Here is a 14,346-nt window from a genome sequence, read left to right as displayed (position 1 = left end):
TAGAGGAGGTTAAATTATTAAAGGTACCATGAACGTGGAAGTATCAGAATGGAAATATATTCAAAATGTATTCATTTTCTATTGTTTGCCACAATATTAGAGATATAGTATTCACTGTCTGCACCGCCTTGCACCAAGAGACTTGCTTGAGTGTTGGAATTTCTAATTTGAGCAAGATAGAGAAAAAATGTGTCAAAGCTGTTTTTGGGTTGAATGTCAAAGACTGTCTGAAAAATAAGACTGCAGACCTATTTCTGCAAGACTCCTTGTGTTTTTGATTGGACACTGCGATGCCTTCAAACCAACTTCTGTAGTACTTTATTTGTCTTAGGGGAAGAAATGTCAGATTTCAGAGTCGTATTTTGTGCTATCAGTTGCTGCTCAGAGGCTTGGAAAGGTTAAAGACATCAAGGTTGTTCTTTAACTGCTTTAGGGTCTTGTTTAATCTTCACTCCTCACATTATTATGATATATGTGATTTTTTTATTTGACCTTGGCAGTGCAGTATGCTGACCATGTGGAAGTCCGTACTAATTAGCTGACTCATCATCCACTCCTCTGTGATGGTTTGTTCTCTTGAAAAAAAAAAAAGTTTCACATTTTCAGCAACATCACCCCCCGAGTACCTTAAGTTTTTTGCGACTGAGCTCTTCACCTCATCCCCACATCTTCATACCGCCCATTTTCTGCTTTTTAAAATGCTTTTTATCTCTACATCAGAGGACGCATTAAAAGAACTTGTGAATGCAAGGCAAGTTTATTTGTAGAGCACAATTCGTACACAAGGCAATTCAAAGTGTTTTACAGCTACATAAAATCACAAGAAGGCAAATAAAATCATTCCAAAAAACATAGAAAATAATTAATTAATTAAATTCAAAGCGAAGAGTGCAGATAAAATACTCTCAGTTGTCATATGCACAGCTAAATAGAACTGTTTTCAGCCTGGATTTAAACATTGTCAGAGTTGAGGCCTGTCTCACATCTTCTGGAAGACTGTTCCAGATTTTAGGGGCATAAAACTGAAACGCAGCCGCACCTTGTTTAGTCCTGACTCTGGGCACCAGCAGGAGACCCCTCCCTGAGGTTCTCAGAGCCCGAGTTGGTTAATATGGCTCTAACATGTCAGAGATGTACTTTGGCGCTTGACCGTGAAGAGACTTGTACACGAGCAGAGCTGTTTTAAAGTCTATTCTCTGAGCGACAGGAAGCCAGCTCAGAGACCTGAGCACTGAACTAATATGGTCGTATTTCCTGGTTCTGGTCAGGACTCGAGCAGCAGCGTTCTGGGTGTACTGCAGCTGTCTTACAGCCCGTTTAGAGCCCAGTGAGCAGGCCGTTACAGTAGTCTAACCTGCTGGAGACAAATGCATGGATTAGTCTTTCTAAGTCTGGTTTAGACACTATTCCTTTGATTACCGCTCGTGTATTGGGCTACAGCTAGTTTACTGGAGATGCGAACAAGCTCTAACTCTACACAGCAAAACATTTGTGATGTTTGTGGCAGAAATTTGTATTTCAACTTGGTATCAAATCACAAATCAATCAATCAAATGTGTCACTGTACAAATGTTAATCATTTGCACGTCTGCCTCAACCACCAAATAAATAAGTAAATAAGAATACAAGTTTATTCTGTATTTAGTTTAGCAAAGACACCATTATATCCATCGTAAAAACAAAGGCTTCTCCTTCACATTATATTTTTCCAGGAAGAACAGCTTCTCATCCAATGAAGATATCACAAAGAATGACTCGAGTCAATCACGTAGCGTGATTAAAGAAAATCCTTAGACTGGAAAACTCCCACTTTCACTCTGCAGGGAGAGCTCTTCTTGGTTAGAAGTACTTCTTGGACATATGATTGGTTGTTATTTAAAATAGTGACAGTGATGACATCACAAACTGTCTTTTTACATTTTTAAACACTTTGAAAATAAGATGGGTGCTTTTATTTTCTTTAAATGATCATAGAAACTACTCATGGGGGACAAAGTTAAAAAGATAATGACCTAAAAAAGAAAAAAAGAAAAGAAACACTATGTGGACACAAACTATTTTTAAAAAAATGTTTCGTTCCAGTTGGAACACAGGCCCATCTTGTACCTCGCTACCATTCTGTCATTGACAGCACATGGAATTTAGCCGTACAGCCCCACCCAGCAAAGTTATCAGCAAAGATTCAAAGCAGAAATCCACAGCCATAACATTGATGGCTGATTTTGTTTATGATATATCTTTCAATGCTTTAAAAACCATCACATGTCGACAAGGTTAATGACTGGATTTTTATTAGGAGGGGAATTCGCAACTAATCAGTGGGTCCATTGACTGACAGGCAGGCTGACACCGCCATCCCTGTCCCTGTCATGGACTCTTCAGAATATGCCTACTTTCCATCTGACAGGGACAGCACATGCAAGTTGGTTGTAAGACCCCGCTAAGTAGTCAGGATTGGTTCTTTCTAATATTCATAATATTTTTAAAACAATATATTTGTTTTCCCTATGTTTGTATTTTGACCCACACAAATGTTAAATACTTCCAGACATACAGAGCTATTCTGTGAGTTAAATCATGCAACAGCTATGACAACAATGACTTTTCTTGACAAATAAAAAGAAATCCATCAAAAGTGAAAAAAAGAAAAAGATAAGACTAACACAGCTTGTTGTGGCTGTGCTCTGGGTCTACAAACACAAGAAAAATAAATCATTTGCAAAAAACAGGACCTATTCAGCTGAGACAAGATACAATTCACACTATGTTCAAAGGGTGAAAGACCTGCCATCTCCTCTCCAGAAAAGGCAAAAAAAAACCACAACACACACAAAGACCAATGAAAAATGCACATTTCCTGTGTGTGAAAAACACATTTTACCCTTGAGGTGCTGCCTGAGACACATGCTGTGCTCATTTCTGTTAGGCTCTGCTTTTTATAGATGACCCTCACCATCTAAACAAAACAACATCTTTTCCATTTGGTGCCATTTTGTACTACCAAAGTGTGAATAATACAAGCCGAACTAGGACTGTGATGAAGTGATGGAGTCCCAGGGTCCCATTTCCAATTATAAAACCTGCTTTTCGCTTCGAACAATATATTTTTTTCCATGCTCAACTTCAAGTCTATAAAAGTTAAAACAAAGCAGTTTTAATACATCCAAGAGTTCTAGTTTAAGCGTATAATTTTTATAAATTTAGTGAATATAATTTCAAAGGACAGCATTCATTAGAAAAGGTCTGTGCCAGTACATGGAATATATTGCAATTAATCCAAACTTGATCTTATTACACTCTGACTGTCAGGATGTGTTCATTCACAGAGATACGTTTGTAAAGTATCTGGAAGAGGAGCTTTTAAAGGAGTAATATGAAGGATATTATGAATCATGTCTGAGAACTCTTTATGCTTGAGTCACACTTTATGCATGAGAAAAAACTTTTCATTTCACAGTGTTTGGTGTTCATTTTGTAGCTATTAAAGATCGTGCCTCATTTGACGTGCCTAAGGGGTTAACGCTCTGTGATAACTACTCATGCTTAAGACCACTAAGAGCTTTCAGGAGATGAGCCATTGATTCCCTGATGGCTAAATGCACAACTGCAGAGCCACAATACGACCGGAGGAGAGACGTACAGCAAAAATAATCCACTTTCATGGGCCAGAAAAAGCATTCGGAACAAAACATACATTTCAAAAAGAAGATTTAGGTAGAATTAGATCGCTTCTTATTAGCTGCAAAAAAGCCCTGCTGAAATATGCTTTACTCTTTTAGCTCTATAAACGTCAGTCTCCCTGCATGCCTGCCTAATTCTACTCTCTTTCAAGCATTTTCAGTCCATGCGCATCCATCTTCTTCATGTATCCTCATGTTCAGCTGATAAACAGCCCTCCTCCAGAGGCACTACGTGTTAAAATGTCAAAGAGGAGATGCTGTCAACAGGGATAAATCTGTGTGCAATAATATTCTTTATCTCCCTAGGTACTGAGCTGTCTTGTTTTTTCCTTTTTTTTCCTGGAAAATACACTAACCTGGAAGGTGTGCATGCATGTTCTTCCACATATAAATGGGCACCCTGTTATGCAGGAGCCTCTTTGGATGAAAGTGTTACACAACATGACGAGATAAACAGAAAAAAAAATACACAAGGCGCTGAGAATGTATTTCACACTTTTATCCCAACCTTAAAAAAACACTGTATTGAGGCAGTATTGTTTAATCTCAGACTACTCTCTCTATATGTATTAAAATGATTCTGTCCAGCTGCAGCTACTTCATATTTTCCATGACCGGAACTGAAATGAAAAAAAGAAGGGGAAAAAAAGAAGAATGAACTAATGTGCTCCATTATATATATATATATATATATATATATATATATATATATATATATATATATATATATATATATATATATATATCACTGAGTTTCCTATCGATTAGGAAAAATCAGCAAAGATCTTTTTCATTTTTACAAGCATATGTTATATGGTCTGTTCTCCATAGGTCCATTTCCATTTAGCACCACAGCAATGACATGAGCTGTGGAAGTCTGAGGACAAACCATGTGCCAATTGTATCCTTCTCTATGGGTGGTAATGATTATTTTAAACATTCAATTACAGCATGTTGAGTAGATGAGATAGGAATAACATAGACTCGGTCTGTTGTCAGTTATTCCTCTTATCTTTCATCAAATTTACAAGATCCCACCACAACAAAGGACATGCAAGAGCTTTTGAATATTTGTAAGCTTCCCTCTGTCGTCTCCGGCCACAAGCACAGAATTATATCTAATAAAAACAAGGATACAGACGCTCAGTTTTTAAGTTAAAATACACAAATTAGTCCAACAAACTGCAAAGCCACACAGCTATCTTAACTGTAAACCTCTGTCTGATGCTGAATATATCCTCTGTGCAGCAATGTGCAGTAATGTAGAGTACCGGATCTGCGGATCAGATTGCTTATTTCATCATACAATCATTTGCCCGTAAGTGAGGGCAGTAAATCACCTCTGATTGGGTCTCATACACAGAATGAGCTTAGAGACTGCAACCCAAACCCCTCACCCAAGGTATGATTCAGATTACAAAGGGCAGCAAAAAGTCTAAACAATTGAGCATTAAATAAATTATGTGACTTTCCAACAGAACATCAGTAAGTCAGCATTGATAAAAACCCAATTCCTATGCTGCACCGCATGAAAGGAAACAGCATATAAGGGTAAAAGAGATCTGGATAAAGATTTCTATATGAGGAGTTATGAAACTGTCACCATTTGCATTCCTATTTCTGTACGCTTTCTGCCACGTCTCCATTACTGTCACATATTAACTGCTTCAGTGAGATGTTATCTAAGCGCAGAAGGGGCAGGTTACCATTACATTACATGATCATATCCACCATAGAGGGGTCATATGATGAGGAAAAGCTCAGTCCCATTCCCTGTCAAACAGGCTGTCTCATCATACCCCTCTTGTTACAACTCGATATTTTTTGAAGAATTGAGAAGGTTGCAGTTGATGTAAGCAGAAAAAGCAACATCCTCACATCTCGTAAAAGATCCACTGATATTACTGCAGACTATGCTCCTGCTCTCACCTGGGGACGGCATCAAAATCATCAACAAGGTGTCAACGGGGTCACACATTTGATTCAAAGCAGTTGTTGAGAGACTGGTAAGAGAGATGTGATCCCCCTTCAGTAAATGAAAACTGAGTGAGGTCAGTCTGCAAAAAGAACATTTCATATAATTTCTCCAAATTCTAAGAAAAGACTATTACACTCACATTAAGTACATATGAAATTATGATTATTAAGTAGATATGTAAGCATTAGCTTGGTTTGTGCAGTATTATTTAAACCTCTTAGCTGCATTACCTGCATGGATTACAGTATTAATAACTATGCTTTCATCAATGTGGAACTGGGTGAAAATAAGAATCCCTGAGTATTAAAAATCTTTAAACCTGTCATTTATATCCAAAGGCGGCACATGTCCTCTTTTGTGGAGTCCACTATGTTGGACTGACATGTTTCTAAAGCAGCCCAAAATGGATGAACCAAACACTGGTTCTACAAAGGACTATTTGAGTTTTTGAGGATTTTCTTTTTTCCGAGCAACCACCACAGTTTGTACTATTAGATGTTCCATGCATATGTATTTGTTTCCTATAAAAAAAGCTGTTTGGGTATAAACCCACCCCTTAAAAGTTTAGTACGTTCCAACTGGTCAGCTCCACTGCCCCGACAAGACACTGCATTCCATTCCAACTCTGCTGATGTTTGTCAGTAGATGCATAAACAGAATACACCCAAAACATTAAGAAAAGATTTTCATGGAAATAAAAGCTGTAAAATACAGTAAAAAACTAAAAAAGGATCATCATGGGACCTTAAAAGTCCAAGTAAAGCGATGATTAATATGAAACATCAGTATGGGGTTTTAGTTCTTCACCCCACAAAAAAGAACAAATATAAGAGAAATATGCTGAGGTATGTCTACTGGTGATGTAAAGAAGAAAAAAGTTGTTTGAGAGAAACCCAATAAATTCTTATAACCAATGCAGTCTTTGTTGTGTTCCTATCAATATCAACAGCTCTTTCTTTTTTTCATATTTTGATGCAGAAAACAAACTTAAAGACTGTTACTCATTAAACATGGCAGATAAACTCGCTGTTTGTTGCAGGCCTGTTAAAAGCCAGAATGAGATCAGAACAAGGCATGGCTCAAGCCTGTGTTATTGGCAAGAGCTCATATGGCGGGTGTCTGGACTACTGAACTGGGCAGAATGGTACTCTGTAAGACCATGAGCTTAGCAGACATGAGCACACTGGTTGGCCATGATCTGTGACACATCGTAGCAGACAGTGAGAAGCTCTGTCTCCTGAATGAGCACAGATATTTGGGGGAGTGTTGTGCCAGCATCTTTGTAGACAAGCAACAAACTGTTCTGAAAATACAGACATTAAACTGTGTGACATGCAGTCACAAGAACTGTGAGCAAGGGTGATGGGCAGCAATACTGTACCATGCCGTGTGCATGAGTACCAACATTTACGCAATTAAGGACTGGATGATCATGTTAGTATTTTGGCTACTCAGATTAACTTCAAGGCTTGCAGGGATTAGTCCATCATATTTTTGGCAACATTATTCAATAGAAATTATCTAATATGGGCCATGTCATTAAGAGAATGACAAGGATGAGACATAAAAAAACAACTATTTATATATGAGAACCGTACACGTGCAGTGTTAATTTGATGTATTGTGTGGAAAATAACAGGCTTAAACATTTTAACACTGGTTATAAATAATTATAATGAACAGCACAAGATACTGTGCAGCTTTCATGTCTGACTAGGGAGACACATTTCTTATTTCACACACATGTACACACAGAAAGAAAAAACATGCAGAGAGACAATAAATATTCATCTGTTTCAGCTTTAATCAGCTGTCACTCACATGTATGAGGAGCTCAGGCAACGCAGGCAAGGAGAAGTTAAAAATTGAATGCTACACGCACTCTTGTTAGAAAAATCTGCATCTCTAAAGGCAGGGAGGTCCATGTACCTATTCCCCTTTTTTGTCTCGTACAAATGGTTGAAAATAAGTCTTGTGAATAATGCGGAATCAACACTTCCTTTTCTGCTCAAGGACTTTCATCCAAATGACACACTAACTGGTTATCTAAATGTAAATATCTATCTTCTCCCTCTTTGTCTGTCATGATATGTGATTTGTGCATTTGGCTGTGTCCTCTATCAACATTCTGTAGGAATTAATAATTTAGAAAGTCTTGCGTCAAAGAAGGCTGGTCCATTTATAGCCACAAATGGCTTTATATTTGTACTTGATGTTAGAGGGAAAAGATGCTCCTCTCAGTATTCAGGCAGCAGAAGGTAACAAAAGGGGACAACATGTATTGCTGAGATATGGCAAATACATAATGCACAAGGTGAGAAATACCAGAGAATGTATGATTTATTAGAAACTGAATCACAGGGCAGGGGGTTACGCAGGAGGAGCATAAACAACAGCAGCAGCTGTGTGTGGAAAACTACATAACCAGGGACAGCAGTAATAATGGCCATCAGAGTGTGAGCCTGCCAGATTATGTACATAAAATATGACTTGATCAGATTAGACAGCAAGTAATAAGAGATCATTTTTTTCATCATCACTCATCTCAATATCCCAGAGGTGGCATCTTTTCATTCTCTGTTTTGTCTGACTTCTTTTAAGAAACTATTTTCTGATCGGTTATTTCAGAATCCATTTTTTTTTGGTTTCAGGTCTAGACTAAGAGTAATTTGTGACAGCTACTCCTTCTTAATATCCTCCGAACTTTATGGTTCTGTGGAAAATGATTTGGGATATCTGGTCACATTCACATCCGTGAGCTGGCTCTAATGCTGCCGTTTTCGCTGCTGGCCAGATGCTATACCAATCATCACACCCCCTTGTAATACAATAATGAGGCCGTCTGGTCCTGCTGCTTCTGCAGGGATGTTTAACTAGCTCACTTCAATCAACTCTCAAACTGTAGCAACACAGATATAGCTGTCAGACTTTGTAGCCTTGAGACATAGTTTGGAATATCTCATAACTGTGAGTTTGCAAAACAAAAGAAAAATCTGATTGAAGCTGCGTTTGATCATTTCTTGTGTAAGCTATGTTATATAGAGTAGTGAAGCACTTAACACTTAATTTTTACACACGCCTACAGAAAATGCATCCTCAAGACATTTGATCCATAACTGAAGGTACTGTCATGACACATCTTCTCTTGAAGAGACAGCTCAGGTTGCCAAGCAGCCTTTCTAGTCTATTCCCAGTCACACCCTCGGGAGACCAATCTATCATCTTCTGCTCTGACTATGAGTCTGCATTAGTCCCTCCCTCTCATAAAGAGGGACATCTTTGAAACTCTATCTCCTTTTTACTTCCTCTAAATTGGAGACACATAAGACAAATTTAGAGAGTCAGCTCCACCGATGCATAGCCTAGTTAACACACACTTCACAAATCATTCTAGATTATGAGGCCGGTGATTAATGCCCTCACAATTTACAAGCATGTCGGCTCACTAAAACTAATCTGTGGCGGAAAATTGGAATAAGGGTGGCAAGTTGTTTGACAGTGGTGAGTGAACAAGAATTTTGCTTTTAAACTGAAAACAATCATGGAGGTGACACACTTAGACACGATGACTGTCAGCAATTACTACTCCAATGGGTTTCAATTTCAAAACTACATGATAATGTATTTCTTCAGTGATTGAGTTGCTAAGGATGACATATTTTCTTGGAGGAAAATGTGTTTTTGTTCTCTCATCTGGCTTAAGAAAGCCTTTGATCCAACTTCCTGGCTAGTATCCACTGATTTGATTAGATTAGTTAAAGCTAGCCAATTGAGCCAAAGATTGGCCAAAGATTGACATCCAATCATTATCTGAATTTTTTTGATCCTGTTCTGACTTCATATATAAACCAATGGGTCGTTTGCTATAAGCCAAAATAGTTAGATATTTTCAAAAGAAAACTTAAGACTGACCTTTTTAGTAGGGCTTTTAATTGAAGTTAGCATTCATAATCAATATTCTACTTCCATTTATTTCCTTCCTTATGTTAAATTTAGTTTTATAATTTTCTATGTGTTTTATCAATTTATTTATAAATGACTTACACATTTATATTCTTTGTACAATTAAAAAACTTGTTTTAATTTTTAACCCATGTCTTTTATACCATTTTATTTCATATCTTAATATCTTATCCATTTTTACTCTTTTTTATTTAAACTTGTCCCAGTGTTCTAGTTTCCCCAATACTGTCGGTAAGGGTTAAGACAGCGCTTTTAGAACATCATTCTGTGTATATTTGTGTGTGTGTGTGTGTGTGTGTGTGTGTGTGTGTGTGTGACATGTTTTTGTCTGACTTGTTTCCAGCAATCCGGGGTGTTTTACTTGGTTCCCAGTTTGGCTACCTGGCTACATTTGACACCATATTAGAGAGATCTTTCAACAGAGCTCTAAAAGAAAAGAAGGAAAAAAAAAATACAATTGCCATACAAACTTAAAACAACAACCGAAACCAACACAAGGTTGAGAGCCTGATCCAGGTGTTTAGCTCCTATTTACTTCACCAGAATATGTGCCACTCTTTTACATATCAATGATGAGATATCATAAAAGGAGTTTAGAGAGGACTGATGAATATGTGTGGCTTTGAAGCGGTAGTTCTGTGATCATGTGCAGATGAGAGTGTGGGAGGTGTTTTGTGCGTGGATGTGTGTGTGTGTGTGTGTGTGTCTGAAAGTGTTTGCTGATGAGAGTGACATTTGTGCACACTGTGAGAGGTTTAACCACCAGAATCTGGGATCTGCGACTTCTTTCTCAAAGCCCTGAAACATCAAGCCAGGAGAGCTAAGAACGAGGATCAGCCTGGCAGTGTAGTCCCGTTTCCACCACATAGTCAGTGTATATCAGCACAGGCCAATACTCTGTACACACCACAGGATTTCAGTGCTCTGCACATGCACTGTGGATTCATCACCTTAGCAACCAGTCGATTGAAAGATGATGAATCATGCCAAAGACCGCTAATTTCTTTGCAGTTGTCAAACATGAACAATGGGTGGTATGAAGTAGCTACAGTAACGTCACCTTTGAATAAGTGTGTGCCTGTGTGTTTGTGTGTGTGATTCAACTTGAAGGACTACCATAAAGAGGCAGAGAGGAAGCAAGAAAAGCAGGAAATCAGAGAAGATGGCAACAGGAAGAAGAAGGATTGACTTAATGCTAGTTTATGGAAATGAGCACATATGCTTGCTGGAGAGGCTTTGTTTTTATGTCTCACAGTGAAAAATTTTACTTTCCAAAACAGTTAAGAGGTTGATTGGTGTACATATGATTGCACACAAGGTATAAATAGCTGGGCACTGAAAATAGGTGAGCGCAGTTGTTGTTGATGCAGCATGATTTCATTTCCTGAAGGGCTCCAGTGAAGGAAGCTGTAACAACACCTCTGACCTCGTGCTCTCTATACTTAAGATGACTGAAAGGGTTTGCATAAATTGTAGCCTTTGTTGACACGAGGGAAGGTCTGAGAGATCCATTTCATACACTGTAGTAGCAGAGGTTGCATAAAAGACACTGATTGAGAAACATGGACGTGCATCAGCTGCGGGAGAGACACTGCCACAGCATCTTAGACATTGTGAATAATGCATTGGAAAGATGCAGCTGGAAAGCCTCAGATGGCCTTAGATGATGCTTCTAATTCAGCAACAAGATGCAAATATTGCCTTAGTTGATTCCAGTGGAATCAATAATAAAGCAGAATGTGAGCGATTATGCCGTGTAGTATACTGAAGGCGAACAGCTCCCACTGCTGGTAAACATAATGAAAGAAGCTCTGACTGATTTTCCAGCCTGTTTTTAGATTTGAATTAGGGGACGTTTTCTAGAGGGGTTGTCAGAGAATACAGTTTATTAATTGTGTGTCTGGGATTTTACTTAACACAGCCCATTGTGTTATCAGTGCACCTTTAGATAAATTTAAATTAGTTAAAAACAAATCGGTGCCAAAACTACTTGTCCACAAACATTTTGATTATTTGGTTGTGCAAAAATTTCATAAATCACATTTCTCACCAGTCTTCAGATATAACTGGCTGGAAATAATTCTGTTTCCTAAATTGTCTTTTTTCCCATTTGTCTAGGTACCTAACTTATTGCACTTACTCTAGCACTAGTTATGCTCTTAGATGTTTGGTTTTGTAAGGAAATGCACTTATGATTTCTCTTGACCTGAAGTTCTTTTTTCAGTTAACCAGTTACTTTTCTCCATTTTTATTTTTGTAATTTTGCAACTTTAGGCTTCTAGACTCTTTGTTGAACAAAGTAAAAAAAAGATTTAACCAATTGTTCACTGATAGTAAAATGTCCATCCATCCATTTTCTTTTGCTTATTCAATTCAAAAGTGGCAGAAAAGCCGAAATTATTATCTCTAGTAAAAATGTATCCAGAGATAAGCACCGTAAATAAAATATATCAAAGTTTTGTTTTTTTTCTGGATTAATTTGAAAATATTTTGTCTTGAAGGTCTGAAAATAATTAATAATAATAATAATTCATGCTCCATATGGTCCCAAACTTAACTTACTTAAACAGCTACACATTTGCTATTTTTGCTCAAAAATGGCCCACATAACAACAAAGAATGTTTTAAGCACAGTCCGTGACACAGATTTGTGTGTGTTTGCACACATTGAAACTTCAAACGAATCTTGACATGTTGGACACCCGCTGATGTTATTTTTGCTTTTACGGGCCTGATGATGTATAACCCTGCAGTGTGAAATGTATGTGGGAGCTGGAGCTGTGGAATGTGCCATGTCCTGGTCACAGTGTTCCCTCCTCTTTACCGGTCACTCAGCAAGAGACTTCCTGTGGGCAGAGTGAGAGAGCATCACACTCTGCCCACACGTTTGTCCTCTAAAAACCACAGTCATTCATTAGGCAGTGAGGCTGTGCGACCATTAGTCAAAGTTTTTTTTTTTTGTAATACACATGTAACATAAATACTACTCTCAAATGAGAATCATTACTCTCTGTGTGGTGGAAACACTGAAAGCTTGCTCTCCCAAGGTTGAAAAGTTTTCATATCCAAATCTTATAAATGTCTTCTTGTTTGGAGCTTATTCCAGCTGTCATTGGGCGAGAATTGGGGTACACCGGATGGGTTGCCAGTCCATCACAGGGTCACATAGAGGGACTCCCTGGGACAATTTTAGAGACACCAATTAACTTAACATGCCTGTTTTTGGATGGTGGGAGGAAGCCGGAGTACCCGGAGAGAACTCACACACACACGGGGAAAACATGCAGAACTCCACACAGAAAGGCTCCAGTCGGGATTTGAACCAGGAACCCTCTTGCTGTGAGGCTTACCACCACACAGTTGACAAACATCTAAAACATTTACATTAGATTTCAGTTTTGTTTTTTAAAAGAAAAAACTGCAGTTGATGACATAAAAAGATTCATGGCTTGGCCTGTGACAATTAACAGTTAACTGTACAGTCAAAATTAGTCTTAATAATTGTGATCATGTCTTCATTTTTCTTTATTAAAACAGACTGAAGAGAAATGTCATATTTCACCATTGATTCCAGTATTTGATGAATCTGACTGATTAAAAAGAGTCAGTGACCCTTTAATAAGGTCATCTTGTCGCACATCTTGTCTGTTCCACCTGTGAAAAACACATTAGGCAAATGGAGTTTGTCCCAATTCTGCATGCATATAATGGTGATATAAATTCAAGAAGTGTCAAATAATATATCTCTGCTTCCTCCGCAGACTGAGAAGAGCCAGAACACCATTCCCCATCATGCACACCTTCTAACCACGAGAGCATCCTGACCAGCTGCATCACTGTGTGGTATGGCAGCTGCACTGCATCCTGCAGGAAGAACCTGCAGCGCATAGTGAGAGCAGCTGAGAGGATCATCGGCACCCCTCTCCCCTCCCTCCAAGACATCTTCAACACACGCCAATGCGGGGGACTTCACCCATCCCACCCACTGCTTCTTCAGCCTCCTGCCCTCCGGGAGGAGACTGAGGAGCCTCTGGGTGAGAACCAGCAGACTGAGAGACAGCTTCATCCACCAGGCTGTCAGGATGCTGAACTCCCTCCCAGCACTGTCCCCCATTCCTCTCTGCCCCCACAAACTCTGGACACTGACCCCCCCATGCTCAAACCAAATGGCACCAGTCCCTTCACAAACTCTAAAGAATCTTGCAAACCAAATAGCACTGTGTACAGTCAATTACTGTACACTAACTGTACATAGCTCACTGTTCATACTGTAAATTCTGTTTATTCTGTTTATACTGCCATATATATACAGAGTTGCCACTGCCGTTTTTTTTAATATCTTTTAGGAGTATATATATTTTTAATATATTTTTTTATCTTCAACTTTATATTTTACTTCATGCTTATTGCTGTATTGCACCAGGGATAAAAGGGAACCACTATTTCAATTCTGTGTATATCCTGCACATATGGCAGCATTGACAATTAAGGTTGACTTGACTTGACTATGTTATATACTAAGTATTACAGTGCTTTGTTAATTTAGCCCAACCCCCCAAAAAAACGGTATAGTCTCCAACGTATACTGCTAAATGAGATGTGCTTCTTAATTTTTTAACAGAAGCCTAGGTTCATTTAAAGTTTGATTGGGCATGTTGATTTTTTTAGTTTGCCTAGATTCTGTGGAGTTGGATTGTGATGACCTTTAGGCCTCAACAGGCTTAA

Source organism: Odontesthes bonariensis, chromosome 10, assembly GCF_027942865.1.
Source record: "Odontesthes bonariensis isolate fOdoBon6 chromosome 10, fOdoBon6.hap1, whole genome shotgun sequence".
Lineage (NCBI taxonomy): Eukaryota > Metazoa > Chordata > Actinopteri > Atheriniformes > Atherinopsidae > Odontesthes > Odontesthes bonariensis.
Note: the sequence above shows the minus strand (reverse complement) of the source record.